The sequence below is a fragment of the Physeter macrocephalus genome, chromosome 11 (assembly GCF_002837175.3).
Source record: "Physeter macrocephalus isolate SW-GA chromosome 11, ASM283717v5, whole genome shotgun sequence".
NCBI classification, from domain to species: domain Eukaryota; kingdom Metazoa; phylum Chordata; class Mammalia; order Artiodactyla; family Physeteridae; genus Physeter; species Physeter macrocephalus.
In genome coordinates, this window is record NC_041224.1 from 19,936,391 (window position 1) to 19,952,730 (window position 16,340).

A 16,340-nucleotide genomic window follows, 5' to 3' on the forward strand; every position below is an offset into this window, starting at 1 on the left:
ATAATTGTTCTTTTAAAAGGACAGAACTCTCAGGTATATATAAAGAAATGGACTTAACAAGGTGAATGTTCTTAATGTCCTTTTGTTGGGGATGCTGTCGGCAATGAACTAGAAGTTAAACTTGGTTGCTTAGTTTCTTTTCCTGTAGCTTTAGGAAAATATGTAAATTTGTACACCATCATGAATTTTTTTTTGCTTTCCCTCATTAATTTTGGGGTGGATGTCATGCTGATCGTGAAGATTCTGTCACATAGAAGCTCAGTTTTCCCTAAGAGGAATGAATTGGCTATTGGGATAAAAATTATCTTGAATAATTAGAATTTTAAGAACATTGATAACCATGAAATTATAATAGAACTAAACATGAAACTTCAGTGGTAATGTGGCCAGCCTATTTAATCTCTATATAACAAATAAAATCATGGAGAATCGAGTTTTGTAGCCATTTTTACTCCTTTTAGAGGACAAGAAATCCCCTTCCTCCAGTGGTGTCTCAGTCTGATCTCAGAAAAACACTTTAAATATACTTTATCCATAAACATGAACAAAGTAAAACAAGGCTGAATGTACTCATCTTTGTGTTCATGTCTTTTGCCTGTTTTCTGTTTCTTATTGATTTAGAAGCACTCGTATATTCTAGATCTGTTGTTTACTCTAGTAGTTATGTGGCTGTTGAGCACTTGAAATGTGACTTGTCTAAACTGAGATGTTTTGTAAGTGTTAACATAAAAATTGAATTTGAAGCCAGTATTAAAAAAATGTAAACTATCTTATTACCAATTTTTATACTAATTACTTGTTGAAATGATTACATTTTTAATATATTAGAGTAAATAAAACTTATCATTAAGTAATTTTTAATCTGTTTCTTTTGATGTTTTTGAACGTGACTATTAGAAAATTTAAAATTGCATATGTGGTTCACATTATATTTCTATTGGATACCACTGTTCTAGCCTTATACCAATCTTCGGTAAGTAGCATATCTTTGTGTACGTGTACGTGTGGTTTGTCTTTCTCTTCATGGTACGTGTTGATGAGGAGAAGACATGGCTCTGGTTGCAGAGAAGAGACTGTAGGGGGCCAAGGAGAGAAATGAATGAATTCCAGAAAATTTGTGGGAAAACTGCTGATGGGTGAGATGTGGTGAGCAGTGACATGGAGTTGTCAAGGATGACTTGGGTTTTTAGCTAAAAAATGGTACCATTTACTGTGATGGGAAAACTAAAAGGGGAATACATTAGGTGGGGAAAATAAAGTGATTTTTGAGCTGTTAAGTTTGATGCAGCCAAGTGGAGTTATAAATTGGGTAAGTAAATCTGGAATGCTCATAGTCTAAATTCCCCATGTGCAAGAGAATGCGGCTGTCTCTGTTAGCTCTTTCGGTGTGTATAATAACCACAAAAATCTCCATGGCATATAACCAAAAGCATTTATTTCTCATGCATTTGTGGAACAGGTGGGGTTCAGCTGATCTGGGTTGGGCTGGGTTTCTCAGTGCAGGCTGGGCTCTGGTCTGGTCCAAAGGAGTTTACTGTGGGGTTCAGGCTTAAGATGCAGCAGCTACAAAAGAACCTCTTCATATCACCATCATGATGCTCACGACAGAACGACATTCTCATGTGGACTCACCCATTAACTTGTCAGCCTCAGCTGGAATTGGCATATAATCATATTAGCTCTTACTCCATTGTTCAAATAAAGTCAATGGCCAAACCCAATGTCAATGTGCTGTAGCCCCCCTCTTGGTTTCCATGGCAGCGTCCCTCCTAATGGCCAGACTGGGGGCTTTGAGTGGCTTGGACCCAGTGGTTATGATCACTCACAGCCTTGCTGCGTGGTCACCAGTATTCATCCCTGGTGTCATTACTCCTTTCTTAGCCTATAGCTAACATGGCCTCCCTCTACTAGGTTCTTTTTTTTTCCTTTCAATGTTGCTGTAGTTCTTATTGTTTTATTGTTTTACCATCTCTTTAGGTATGGCTTTTATTTATTTTACTCCCTGTCTTGAAATAAATCCATGCTAGATCTCATGATCAGGGTCATAGGACACTTGAGATGCAGAATTGGCACTTCCTTCCTGCTCATAATGAACTTGCACCCTAGGAGAGGCTCAAATGTTTAGCCCCTTCCATCCCCAGAATGAGTCATTTTCCCACCCCAGATTTTCAAAAGTTTTATTCTTGGGACTCAATAATTATTTCCCTTATTCTTTTGTTTCTCTGAAGAGGCTTACCGGGAACTCTATGAACAAAGAACTCCAGGAAGTCTAATAATTGCATTTATGAAAAGGATAACCTTTTCAGACCTCTCATGAGCCATCTAGTAGAATTGCTACAATAATTGTTCTTTTAAAAGGACAGAACTCTCAGGTATATATAAAGAAATGGACTTAACAAGGTGAATGTTCTTAATGTCCTTTTGTTGGGGATGCTGTCGGCAATGAACTAGAAGTTAAACTTGGTTGCTTAGTTTCTTTTCCTGTAGCTTTAGGAAAATATGTAAATTTGTACACCATCATGAATTTTTTTTTGCTTTCCCTCATTAATTTTGGGGTGGATGTCATGCTGATCGTGAAGATTCTGTCACATAGAAGCTCAGTTTTCCCTAAGAGGAATGAATTGGCTATTGGGATAAAAATTATCTTGAATAATTAGAATTTTAAGAACATTGATAACCATGAAATTATAATAGAACTAAACATGAAACTTCAGTGGTAATGTGGCCAGCCTATTTAATCTCTATATAACAAATAAAATCATGGAGAATCGAGTTTTGTAGCCATTTTTACTCCTTTTAGAGGACAAGAAATCCCCTTCCTCCAGTGGTGTCTCAGTCTGATCTCAGAAAAACACTTTAAATATACTTTATCCATAAACATGAACAAAGTAAAACAAGGCTGAATGTACTCATCTTTGTGTTCATGTCTTTTGCCTGTTTTCTGTTTCTTATTGATTTAGAAGCACTCGTATATTCTAGATCTGTTGTTTACTCTAGTAGTTATGTGGCTGTTGAGCACTTGAAATGTGACTTGTCTAAACTGAGATGTTTTGTAAGTGTTAACATAAAAATTGAATTTGAAGCCAGTATTAAAAAAATGTAAACTATCTTATTACCAATTTTTATACTAATTACTTGTTGAAATGATTACATTTTTAATATATTAGAGTAAATAAAACTTATCATTAAGTAATTTTTAATCTGTTTCTTTTGATGTTTTTGAACGTGACTATTAGAAAATTTAAAATTGCATATGTGGTTCACATTATATTTCTATTGGATACCACTGTTCTAGCCTTATACCAATCTTCGGTAAGTAGCATATCTTTGTGTACGTGTACGTGTGGTTTGTCTTTCTCTTCATGGTACGTGTTGATGAGGAGAAGACATGGCTCTGGTTGCAGAGAAGAGACTGTAGGGGGCCAAGGAGAGAAATGAATGAATTCCAGAAAATTTGTGGGAAAACTGCTGATGGGTGAGATGTGGTGAGCAGTGACATGGAGTTGTCAAGGATGACTTGGGTTTTTAGCTAAAAAATGGTACCATTTACTGTGATGGGAAAACTAAAAGGGGAATACATTAGGTGGGGAAAATAAAGTGATTTTTGAGCTGTTAAGTTTGATGCAGCCAAGTGGAGTTATAAATTGGGTAAGTAAATCTGGAATGCTCATAGTCTAAATTCCCCATGTGCAAGAGAATGCGGCTGTCTCTGTTAGCTCTTTCGGTGTGTATAATAACCACAAAAATCTCCATGGCATATAACCAAAAGCATTTATTTCTCATGCATTTGTGGAACAGGTGGGGTTCAGCTGATCTGGGTTGGGCTGGGTTTCTCAGTGCAGGCTGGGCTCTGGTCTGGTCCAAAGGAGTTTACTGTGGGGTTCAGGCTTAAGATGCAGCAGCTACAAAAGAACCTCTTCATATCACCATCATGATGCTCACGACAGAACGACATTCTCATGTGGACTCACCCATTAACTTGTCAGCCTCAGCTGGAATTGGCATATAATCATATTAGCTCTTACTCCATTGTTCAAATAAAGTCAATGGCCAAACCCAATGTCAATGGGATTGGGCACTAAACTCTGCCCACTTTAGCCATTAATACTGACAAAGCATGTGGCAAAGTTTGTAGATAGATAAGACATCAGGGTAGGGGAGGGTGTCAGTATAGAATTTCTTTTTTAATAATTTTTTTTTTTGGCCACACCACGGGGCTTGTGGAACCCTGGTTCCCCGACCGGGGATCGAACCCGGGCCCCCTGCAGTGGAAGCGCAGAGTCCTAACCACTGGACCACCAGGGGAATTCTTGTGAGTAAAGAATTTTGATCAATGATTCAATTTACCATAAAGATGATCATTTTCAGATCAAAATAGGGCTCCAAAATGCTTTGTTTGAAAAAGATTCTCCGGAGTTAGTAGATATTCCTGATAACTTTTGTAGTCTGACAGTGAAGTAGGGTGAGTCTAGATGTGAAGAAGAGTGATATTGAGAATATAATAATAATCAGTAGATACAGGTGGACAGATGAGCTGGCAGAACGTCTGATGCTTCCGGGTCTGTTCTTTGCTGACCTCTGTGTGATTAGCCTGACTGAAGGGATAAGCAGAATGAGTCTGAGAAGCTACTTCACAAACTGGAAAAAAAAACGGGAGGACTTGGTTTTGACCTTTTGAAAGTTCCTTTACTTTCTTGACCCCTATAGCTCTTGTTTGTGAAGTGGAAATGAAAAATCTGATTTTTAGGGTTATTGTGTGTATTAAAATGAAATAACTATGTAAAACACCTAAATATTTGCTAGTATTGTCTTTTGTTCTTATCTCCGTGTCCTACAGATAACTTTTTTTGCCAGTAACACTTCATTGTATCTATTTGTTTACATCTTTCTCCTCAGCCTTCCCAAACTACCACCCTTTTGAGGATAAGATCACATTTGTAATTGCAATATCTAGTACAACACGTGGCACATAGTAGGCACTCAGCAAAATTTTCTTTGACAAATTGAATGACCTCTTCATTTTTATGTTACAGGGACAAGGGAAACAAAGGCGTGTCATAATTTGTGGCTGCAATATTGCTTCCGTAGTGCATTGAGTGTCTATCTGGTTGTGCTCTAAGTTTTGGTAGACAGTGGTTAATAAAAGAAAGAAGGCATATGTGTTTATCAGACTTGCATTCTTGCAGTAGCAGGAGAAGCAACACAATAAAAAGCCGAAAATAAGAAATAATTTCAGATAGTTATAAATAACATGAAGAAAAGGAAAGAGGAACATTGAACATAGTAAGACTGGGAGTGGGGAAAGGAGGGATGGGGCTGGCCTCACTGACATTTGGGCTGAGACACAGATGCTCAGAAGTTCTGGGAAGAGCTGGGGAATAGGGCTCCATGCAGAGGAAAGGGTCCCGTAAAGGCTCTGTGGTGAGGAAGACTCTGGCTGTGTGTCTGGAGCAGTGAGTGAGGGGCAGAAATAGGATAGGAGTTGGGGTTGCATAGGACATTACTGGAAATTTGGATTTTATTTTCAGGGCAATGGGAAAACAGCAAAGGATTTGAGGGAGAGGAGTGATATGAGAAACCTGTTACTTTTTATGACCTGTCTGCACCTAAAAGCAGCATCTGCTTCTAGATATGATTTAAATGATAATTTTCTGAACTTTGATACTGAGTCTGAAACCCTAATCGGATGAAACTTTTGAGAGAGACGGTGAGTTTGCGTGTGGGAAAAATGTAATTGTGACCAGAGGACAAAGTATGATTAAAAAACATGGCAATGATATTTGGCAGCTCCTTCCCTTAAGAGCTATTCCCCTTATGTGGTGGAAGTGACATTGCTTGAGTTCTGGGCACTAGACCTTAAGTGGCCTTAATCCAGTTGGAACACTGCCTTTATCTTGGATTATCTGGGTTGGCCCTTAATCTGATGACTGTGTCCTTATAAGAAACAGAAGAGGAGAGGACACAGATAAAAAGGAGAAGATGGTGTGAAAATAGAGGCAGAGATTGGAGTGATGCTGCCACAAGCCAAGGAATGTTTGGAGCACCAGAAGCTGGAAGAGGCAAGGAAGGATCTCCCCTCCACCCCAGACTCTTCACCCAGATCATTGCTCTACCAACACCTTGATTTTGGACTTCTGGATTCCAGAAATGTAAGAGAAAAAATTTCTGTTATTTTAAGCCACAAAGTTTATGGTAATTTGTTATGGAAGCACTATAAAACTAATATAGGCAGATATCTAAGAATATTGCAGGGTCATATGGTAAGTGATCATGTACTTCTAAAAAAAAAAACCTCCTAAACTGTTTTCCAGAGTGACTGTACCATTTTAGATTTCCCAACAGTGATGTAAGAGAGTTGCAGTTTCTCCACATCATTGTCAACACTTGGTATTGTCAGTCTTTTTTATTTTAGGCATTCTGTTGGTAAAGATGATGTTAGGAACTGAATGAGTCCTTCCCAAATTCATGTTAAAATCTAATCTCCAATGTGACAGTATTTGGAGGTGGGACCTTTGGAAGATAATTAGATCATGACAGTGGAGCCCTCATAATGGGATTATTGCCCTTATAAGAGACCAGAGAGTTTAATAGCTCTCCTTCTGCACTGTAATGAGCAGGTGGAGATGTTCACAGCAAAAGGCATTGATTACTCAGTGAAACTATGACAGAATGTCTGTGTCCTATAGGCTCAGGAACATGGTGACATTTTATTTTGTCTATTGCATGGTAGAAAGAAAGTTTCTCAGATATGTGAAATCCAGGAAAAATGGTTGCTGTCACATACTCCACATACTCAAGTTTGCTGCCACTGCTGTCTTTTGAAGTACAAAGTATTTGTGTTCGGTCCCAAAGATGGAGGGCCAATTTGATGCTACAATTTTACTTGAGAGTCAATTTACACCATCCACAGTCTAATTTAGAAAAAAATCCATCTTAACAGACAGAAAAGACATCATCATAAATAATAATCAAGTAGCAATCAAGCCTTTAAAAAGAGAGTATTTAATTGCCAAAAGCTAATACCACCCTAAATCATAGCAACAAATGCCCAAGGAACCCTCCAAAACCAAAACAGTAACTATAGTACTTCTTGGCTTTCAGGGCCAACCCAATTTTCCTCTTTGGTGTTATACTCATTCACAGGGCGGGTATATTTGGCTGCTTAAATACTGTGCCATTTGCCAATATCTATAAATAGCTGTTTATTATTGAGTCTTCAGACAATAACCTGAAATTCTACATCATTTCCCCTTTTCATTTACCAATATACCATGTAGCAGGAAAATAACTTTTTTAAAAATTTCACGAAGATGTCAGGAATCGTTACAACGTGGAATTATGATTGTTATTTTACTTTTGCAGCATGTAATACATTAACTATTATGTATGATGATGATTCCCTGAGAAAATTTAATTAAATTAGGTTGGCCCATCTCCTAGACTGCTAATTACTATAATATCAACTAGAGTTGAATATGAATATTGCATATGCCAAAACAGACAAATGAATTTTTGGGATACTGAGAATAGCCATGTAATTTTGAGGTCCTGATGGGATTTGGCTATGAAAGCAATGTGAGATTGAATCCCCCTGATTTTTTTATCTTGGGTTTGCCGTTTCTGTTTGTGCATTTAAAAATCATAGACCCATTGAAAAACATTTAAATTCTACTGGCAGTTTTACTTCACTTTTAGTTCCTTGTCCTATGATTTCCTCTAAAGGGTAGGCTTTTGCTTCTGTTTTTCTTTTTACTTTTTTGGTATTTTTATGTGACTTTTGTTTCAGGAATATCTTTTTAAAACAAATTTATACACTATATATTTTAGAGTAGTTTTAGGTTTGCAGAAAAATTGAGTAGAAATGAGAGAATTGAGTAGAAATTAGAGAATACCCCTCCCTCCTGCTAGATTGTCTTCCAAAGGGGCTGTACCATTTTGTATTCCCACCAGCAATGAACGCGAGTTCCTGTTGCTTAATGTTCTTACAAGTATTTGACATTGTCAATGTTTTGGATTTTGACCATTCTAATAGGTTTGTGGTGGTCTCTCAATGTCGTTTTAATTCACAGTGCCCTTATGAATATGATGTTGAGCATCTTTTCGAATGCTTATTTCCATCTGTATATCTTCTTTGGTAAGGTTCTATTGTGGACTTGTGAGAGTTCTTTGTATATTTTGGATACAAGCCCTTATTGGATATGTGTATTTCAAATATTTTCTCCAGCTCTATGGCTTGTCTTCCCATTCTCTTAACAGTGTCTTTCCCAGGGTAGGAGTGTTTAACTCTAATGAAGTCCTACTTAATCAATTTTTTTGTTTGGTGTTGTATCTAAAAAGTCATCACTAAACCCAAGACCACCTAGATTCTCCCATATGCTTTCTTCCAGTTTTATAGTTTTGCATTTTACATTTATGTCTATGATTCATTTTGAGTTAATTTTTGTGAAAGGTATAAAGTCTGTGTCTAGTTTTTTTTAATTTTCTTTTCTTTTTTGCTTTTTTATTTTTTTGCATGTGTATGCCCAGTTGTTCCAGCACCATTTGTTGAAAAGACTATTCTTTCTCCATTGAATTGCCTTTGTTCCATTGTGAAAGCTCAGTTGACTATATTTGTGTCAGTCTATTTCTGGGCTCTCTATCTGTTGCATTGATCTATTTGTCTATTCTTTTGTCAATTCTGCACTGTCTTGATTACTCTAGCTTTATAGTAAGTCTTGAAATTGGGTAGTGTCAGTCCTCTGATTTTGTTTTTCTTCTTAAGTATTGTGTTGGCTATTCTGTCTTTGGCCTTCCATATAAACTGTAGAATCAGTTTGTTGCTTTCCACAAAGTAACTTGCTGGAATTTTGACTGGGTACTCTCTTTTTATTTTCTAGTCCCTGTGATTCAAATTTCTTCTTCTTTTCACTCCTATTATCTTGATAAGACCCTCCCTTTTTTCTCTTCCTTTTGTTACTCCATTGAAACAGGAAATTAGCATATACACCCTTTTCTAAGATAGTTCTAAGATACAACTCATTTTCAAAAGGGTTGAGCTTTTCCTAGTTCTACAAGTGAGTTTTGAAGCCTCCTGCTTACCTTATTCAAGGAGAACATGAACTCTTTCCAGGCTTATTTTTTATTCCCTATCAATGATTCACTTATGCCAAAAAGCTAAGAAATCTGTAAATTTTACAGGCGTCAAAAGTAGCTATTTATCGGGACTTCCCTGGTGGGCACTGGTTAAGAATCTGCCTGCCAATGCAGGGGACACGGGTTCGAGCCCTGGTCCGGGAAGATCCCACATGCTGTGGAGCAACTAAGCCCATGTGCCACAACTACTGAGCCTGCGCTGTAGAGCCTGCGAGCCACAACTACTGAAGCCCGTGTGACACAACTACTGAGGCCCGGGTGCCTAGAGCCCGTGCTCTGCAACAAGAGAAGCCACCACATGAGAAGCCCGCGCACCGCAACAAAGAGTAACCCCCGGTCGCCACAACTAGAGAAAGTCTGCGCGCAGCAACAAAGACCCTACACAGCCAAAAATAAATACAAAATTTTTTAAAAAGTAATAAAAAATAGTAGCTGCTTATCAATGTGAGAAAATATTGACACATTTTCCTTACCATGTTAGCTCATCAAGCCATTTCTGTTGACAACTCACACACAGAGATTTCTTTTTGCCTATATTGTGCCTACATCCCTATACCAAACATGATCATGGGTTTCCATAAACATAGCTAAATGTCAAGCTTTGGTGTCCCGCCGGGCATAGGTGACACTGCAGAACACTTTTTCCAAAGAGTATCCTGCCTGCCTGCATGATCAGCTGCAGGTGGAGCTGTAGTTAGTAAAATACTCACCAGGAAAGTATTTTAAATTGGAATTACAGAGCTTATACTGAGCTTGATGTCAGGAACACAGTCACAACAGAGCATGGAGCAGCATTCACAAATCTTATCTGCTGCATGTACAATGGCAAAATCAAACATGATCTTTAAAAATAAAACTCAAGGGGCTTCCCTGGTGGCGCAGTGGTTGAGAGTCCACCTGCCGATGCAGGGGACGCGGGTTCGTGCCCCGGTCCGGGAAGATCCCACATGCCGCGGAGCGGCTGGGCCCGTGAGCCATGGCCGCCGAGCCTGCACGTCCGGAGCCTGTGCTCCGCAACCGGAGAGGCCACAACAGTGAGAGGCCCACGTACCGCAAAAAAACAAAAATAAAAACAAAAAACAAAAAAAACCTCAAGTCAGTATCTGTATAGGTTCTGTGCATGCATGTGTGTATGTGTGCGGGCACGCAGGCACATGTGGGCAGTCTTTTTCAGCTCCCAGCTCCCGAGGACAGAGACCTTATTTTTCTTATTCACTATATATGAATAAATGAATGAATGAATGAACATCTCATATGTGAATGGACAATTTCACAAATGAAGAATTCTATCCCTTTTCCATTTTAACACTAGTCATCAGGTACTTGTTGGGAAAATATTGGTCTTCTCTATCATTCTGTGAGTCTCTTGAGGGCAAGGGCTGTGTGGTCCCAATCTCTATGCCTACAGCTCCTGGTACTGTGCCAGGAACACAGCACTCATTAAATCCTTTTAAGAGTAATAAATAGTTATTGTAAATCAACTATACTCCAATAAAAAAAGTAATAAATAATTAACTGGAGGGTGGCCTCAATGAGAAATTCATTTATGTGTGACCACTTAAAACTTTTTAGAAGCTCAAAATTGAATATTTTTGTTATTCACTATATATGAATAAATGAATGAATGAATGAACATCTCATATGTGAATGGGCAATTTCACAAATGAAGAATTCTATCCCTTTTCCATTTTAACACTAGTCATCAGGTACTTGTTGGGAAAATATTGGTCTTCTCTATCATTCTGTGAGTCTCTTGAGGGCAAGGGCTGTGTGGTCCCAATCTCTATGCCTACAGCTCCTGGTACTGTGCCAGGAACACAGCACTCATTAAATCCTTTTAAGAGTAATAAATAGTTATTGTAAATCAACTATACTCCAATAAAAAAAGTAATAAATAATTAACTGGAGGGTGGCCTCAATGAGAAATTCATTTATGTGTGACCACTTAAAACTTTTTAGAAGCTCAAAATTGAAAGAAAGGAGAACAGGAATAAAAATATGTTCCTAAAGAGTCAGGCGCATGCTTCTGTAGGCGCCTGTCTTGCTTCACCTACCCTCAGTGTACATAAAATGCGGGGAATGCTTTTCATTAAATTGTATCAATTTTATGATACTGAAATAAAAGAAGCAGAGGCAGAAAGATATTTGGGGTATAGAAGAGGCCGACGAAGGAATAAAGGAGAGGATATGAGATAGACAAGCAAAGGGGAATCAACAAGAAGTTGGCTTTATTAACTTAGGAATATTGAAATCGTGCTACGGTAAAGTCATTTTAGTGTGTTTTCTTTAAAACAGATGTGATCCTGGAAGAGGACCCAAGAATAGGAAGCCCTCCAGAGGAGTCAGGAGTCGTTGCCCTGTTAACCTAAGCAACCCTACGTCAGGTTAGAGATAGTTGCCAGGGTCAGTGGCCCTGAGGAGAAGAGCAGCCCTAGTTGATAACACCACCTGGTTGAAAAGAATTAAAAAAATATTTCACGGTGATTATTTAATGCAGAGTCCCCTGCAAATATTTCCCATGTCTTGTTGAATTTCACAGTTGAGCTTTGAAAACTTTTTAATATTAGCAAAATCATTATTAAACAAATTCTCTTCTTCCCAGTAGCCAGAGCATTCAGAATAATCCTAAATTTCCACTAAATGGAATCTTGGCATAACAAGGAAATCTTTTCCTGAGTTAAACCATCAGCCAAGGCCAAAACAACCAAAAATAAGTTCTGTGAACATTTGGAGAAACACATCTTAAAGTATAAAGCACAACATTGCCCATAACCTGTTATGTAATATAACTACCGCTTCAGTTTTTACAGTGGAAGAGACCCTTTTAAGGATGCATTGTGTTAAGGGCACTTCCTTTGTACCCTTGTTGCCAAATCTAATTAGAAAGAAGTATTTCCTTGGGTTATGAAACCCAAGGTGTTGTGTGTGTGCTTGTAACGAGTTAGTACTCTCTTAGGGATTATCTCCATCCTGTCTGTTACCATCTTTAATCTTTTCTTTCTATTATTGTCCAAATTATAACTTTTCTCTTATTATTTCTCTACCTGTTATACTATTAGCGTATCATTATGTTCAGGGAGCAGATTCTCTAGCCATATTTATTTTAACTTTAAAATCTAGTTCTTAAGTTGTTGTGGAGAATGTTGGTATATATTTTCCATTACTTTAAAATCTCTGTACTACTGAATATTATTTGCCACCATCACTCATTGAATCCATTCACCTATATTGACTGATATGAACAAAACAAACACATCATGTTATTTGCCTTCCAAATTAATAAACCAATTCAATAAAATAAAAATAACTATGCTATTAAACGGTACAAATTAATGCTTTTCTACTTATAGAAGTACTTTATCATAAATAAAATCAGATAGTTTAATATCTACATTTAATACATTGGTTTTCAATTTTGAACAGAGGCTATGAAATCAGTGTAACATGTATTTAATTGCTTCCACTATTTTCACTTTGTCTGTTTATCAATTTCTATCTTTCTGTAGTCTATACACTAAGAATTTTGGAATTTTAATGTAAAAGAAATCATAACTATAAAATCTGGGGATTTGAGTATGAGAGAAGATTGGAGATTTCAATATTTAATCCACTTGAATCTCTGCAGAGATTGATGCTCACCTATGTTTCTTCAATCCTCCTTTATCTATTTCCTACATGTTTTTCTACTAAAATTTGTTATTTGATTAGAATTTCAACTAATATGTATTAATATCTTTTCGTGAGAAATCTACAATTTACTTTAGTGTAGCAACTTGTTTAATTTATTAAATTATTTATGTTTTCAACCTACTTTGTTAATACATTCTACTATGTATTATGTTTTATATCATTATTTATGCTTCTAAAGGGTTTGCCTGAATCCTTCCACAGCCTGTGGCAATGTCCCGAACCAGCTAGGCAGCATTTCACAAACTTTTCCAGCTAGAAACTTACCTGTGAACAACTGAAATACTTGAGATGAATTTTTGCAACAGTAGATATTTCATTTCAAAGTCCAGGCAGCTCAACACTCCACAGATAAAGTAATGAAACCCTTCAGCTGCAGAAACCCAAGGTAAATCTTTTCACCTTTCCAAAGGTTCACTCTGGCTCCATTTGATAAGAAGTTTTTGAAAGTAGAAAACAACTTTCACTCTTTATATGCAAAGTTTCTTAAAAGAAAAAGTGATTTGTGTTAACTCAAAGGCATTTCTCTATATTTGGGTGACCTTATTTGGTTTATACGTGGTCCTTAGAAAGTGTGGTCTGATTTTGTGAATTTAAGATAGGAAATCCATACTGAATGATCCAGGCAGACTTAGAATCAGTTCCTGAGTGGAAATGTGGCAATTTCAGAACATAAAAATGTGGAATTTCAATGGCACTGTCAGAGTATCTTCAGAATACACCCAAGTGTTATCACTGATGGGTTAAATGATAATAATTGCTTAACTCTGCTATCCTAAGTGTGATCCTCAGACCATCAGCATCAGCCTGTTTTGGGAGCTTGTCAGAAATTCAGACCTTCAAGGCCCACACCAGACCCACTGAATCAGAATTTAATTTTGAGAAGCGCTGGCTTCAACTTCCCAATTCAGAAGGTGAAAATTCAGGCCGATCAAATGGTGGGTTTTGTGTAGGGTTAAAAACAGGCAGTTAAAACAATGTAATGAAAGCCACAATTTGTTGGTGAAGTCAAGTCAGTTTACACAGTTAAATCATTTGTAGGAGAAAATAGGAAAGTTGAACTTTACATAAGGAGCGTTCTCAGGAGTGGGTGCAGTTTAAGACACATGTTGGTCTGCCCACTGCCAGGCCATCCAGATGAAAAAGGAAAGAATCTCACAAGTCATACGGAGACACTCAATTCTAGACATCTGGTCCACCTTCAAGAAATTTGGTGATTTGACTTTAATAAATTTTCATCAAGTTTTTTTTTCTTTATTTTCATCAAGATTTTTGTCCTCCTATTATGCAGCCTAAACTCGGTCCCTAGCTCCCTTACAGAATTCTCCAGATGACATAGCATTTACGTATCAACTACTGTATTTCTGTGGGGAAAAAATGGAGCTCTTTTCCTGTTCATTGTAGATTTCTTGAAGCTTCCAGCAATTGGCCAGTGAGCAGACGATGCTCCCACATGATCCGGGTGTTAAACTGTTGAATAATGGATCTTGAGGTGGTGCTCTCTGATACAGCACTTCAACTGAAGCATATTTAGCATTTTTCACCAATGCATTATTTCCAGGAAAAGTACCCAGAGACATCTGCACCTAGAGAAGAAAGACATTGATTTTATTTTAAATTTTCTTACTGGAGGGAGAGTGAATTCTGATCCTAGTTCCATAATTGGAAGCACCTAGTGCATCTGTTCCTAAGCAGATAAAGGGCAATAGTTTCTGAACTGAATTAAGTCAACCATTATTTTATCACTGAATTACTGGAGTCGTCTGTTTATCCTTCTAGCTCCAGCTGGAACATTTTAGGATTAGAGGTGATCCTGATAAAGTAAATAATTATCCTCATTTTACTGATCTAATTTGTTTATTGTCCTGATAAAATCCTGGCTTATTTCCCCTGTTTTTTAGATGCAGTTATTGGAACTTTCATGAAACCAGGTGAATCCTGATCCAAATTATGTATGAACTAGTATCTGTTTTGCCAAAGACACATTAGCCTATTTTGACTGAGACCACTTTTCTTCAACTTGGATTTGCTTTAGTTTTGAAAAAAAGAAGAACTTAGAAAAGGCAAGATTTACAGTCCAACTCATTTCACGTGCAAGCAAAGTTGTGAAAAATTAGATAAATATTATGACTGTAAAAATAATACTTTAACAATAAATATAAATTGTAAGATTCATTAATAGTTTTCCAGAAAAAAAAAACTCTTGAAAATATTACTTGCTTTTCTAGCAACTTTGAGTGTGGTGATGTCACATATATATTTATATTTTCAGAATCTGTGTGGTTTCAGATCTTCTCCCCATTGTTTCTCTAAAATGTGTAGATTTCTTTACCTCTTGGAGTGAATGAATAAGGAGAATGTCGTGTATTAGCTTTCTGCACAGTGGCTCAAAATCTACTGTCAGGCATGGAGCTAGGCTCTTGGGGAGATTGTCCCTACCCTTTTAGAATATAGATTCTGCTTAATTTCTCATTAAAGCACACTCTGATCTCATCTCTGAAACTTGTCTTAAACGTAAGAGTTTAAGAATCAAAAGAGTAGATTAGGGTTATTGTTTATATCCTGCTCAGCAGAGATGTGTTTCTGGAAGATGGATAGGTTTGACTACACAGTCATCTGCTATAAAGGTTAGGAAAATCCTACCATCTACTAATTGTCCTGTTACATTAGAACTTGTTAATTTTTGAGTTGACTTAAATCATTTTCTTTTCTCTTCACGGTTAGACTCTGTAACACTAGTTCACATTGCAATGTGAAGTGTTATAATCCTCATATTAACCTTAAACTTTCCTCCCTAAAGTCTGAAGAGCTTTCCTTCTTGCTCTAATATCCCAGGATCTGATGAACTAGCTGATGTTCTCCTCTATCTTCACCTTTTGCTATTTTTAACATCAAAAATAGTCTCACTTAGTCTTTACCTTTCCAACTGCAATTCTAAACTTTTTCATTTGTCTTCCCTGACATCGCTCACCACAACTCTGATCATTTTACTTGTCATCTCTGGATCTTTTCCAGGTCAATTATATTCTACCCATTACAAATAGATCTATTAAATTTGTGTTCGTGAGCAGAAAAAAAAGGGAGAGCTTGGCGTGTAGCAAGCCCCATGGTTAATTGAGATCACTGACTATTATGTAGCATAAACTTTTAAAGTTTGGCATTTGTTGAGTATTCTGACACGTCTTAAACTCTTTTAGTTTAATGATGTTTTTATATTATTTTATACTATTTCTATAATTAGGTAACTCAGACTTTACCACCTGGAAATACATTGGAAACCGTTGACAGTGAAAGTAACATTTGCTAAAAGCTGAACAGCTGTTTCTGATCATTCTGTTAATTTTGATGTGTTTTTTCTGAGTTTTCAAATACATTTTTAAACATAATTTTAACCAAAATATTTTAATAGTTCATACCACAGTATTGTTCATGTCTTGCATAAAATGTGAATCTAGGGGTTTCTTTTCCTTAAAAAACACATTTCTGATGCTTTTAGTAGTGAGATTTGTATTATCTTACAA

The 16,340-nt window shown here is 37.0% G+C and overlaps 1 non-coding gene across 1 annotated transcript; it reads right to left on the bottom strand.

Annotated features, from left to right (window-relative positions):
* Window positions 1-4,232: 4,232 nt before the first annotated feature.
* TRNAG-UCC (transfer RNA glycine (anticodon UCC)) lies at window positions 4,233-4,306 on the bottom strand. Its single transcript has one exon. It is a non-coding gene; the product is annotated as a tRNA-Gly (tRNA).
* Window positions 4,307-16,340: the final 12,034 nt, after the last annotated feature.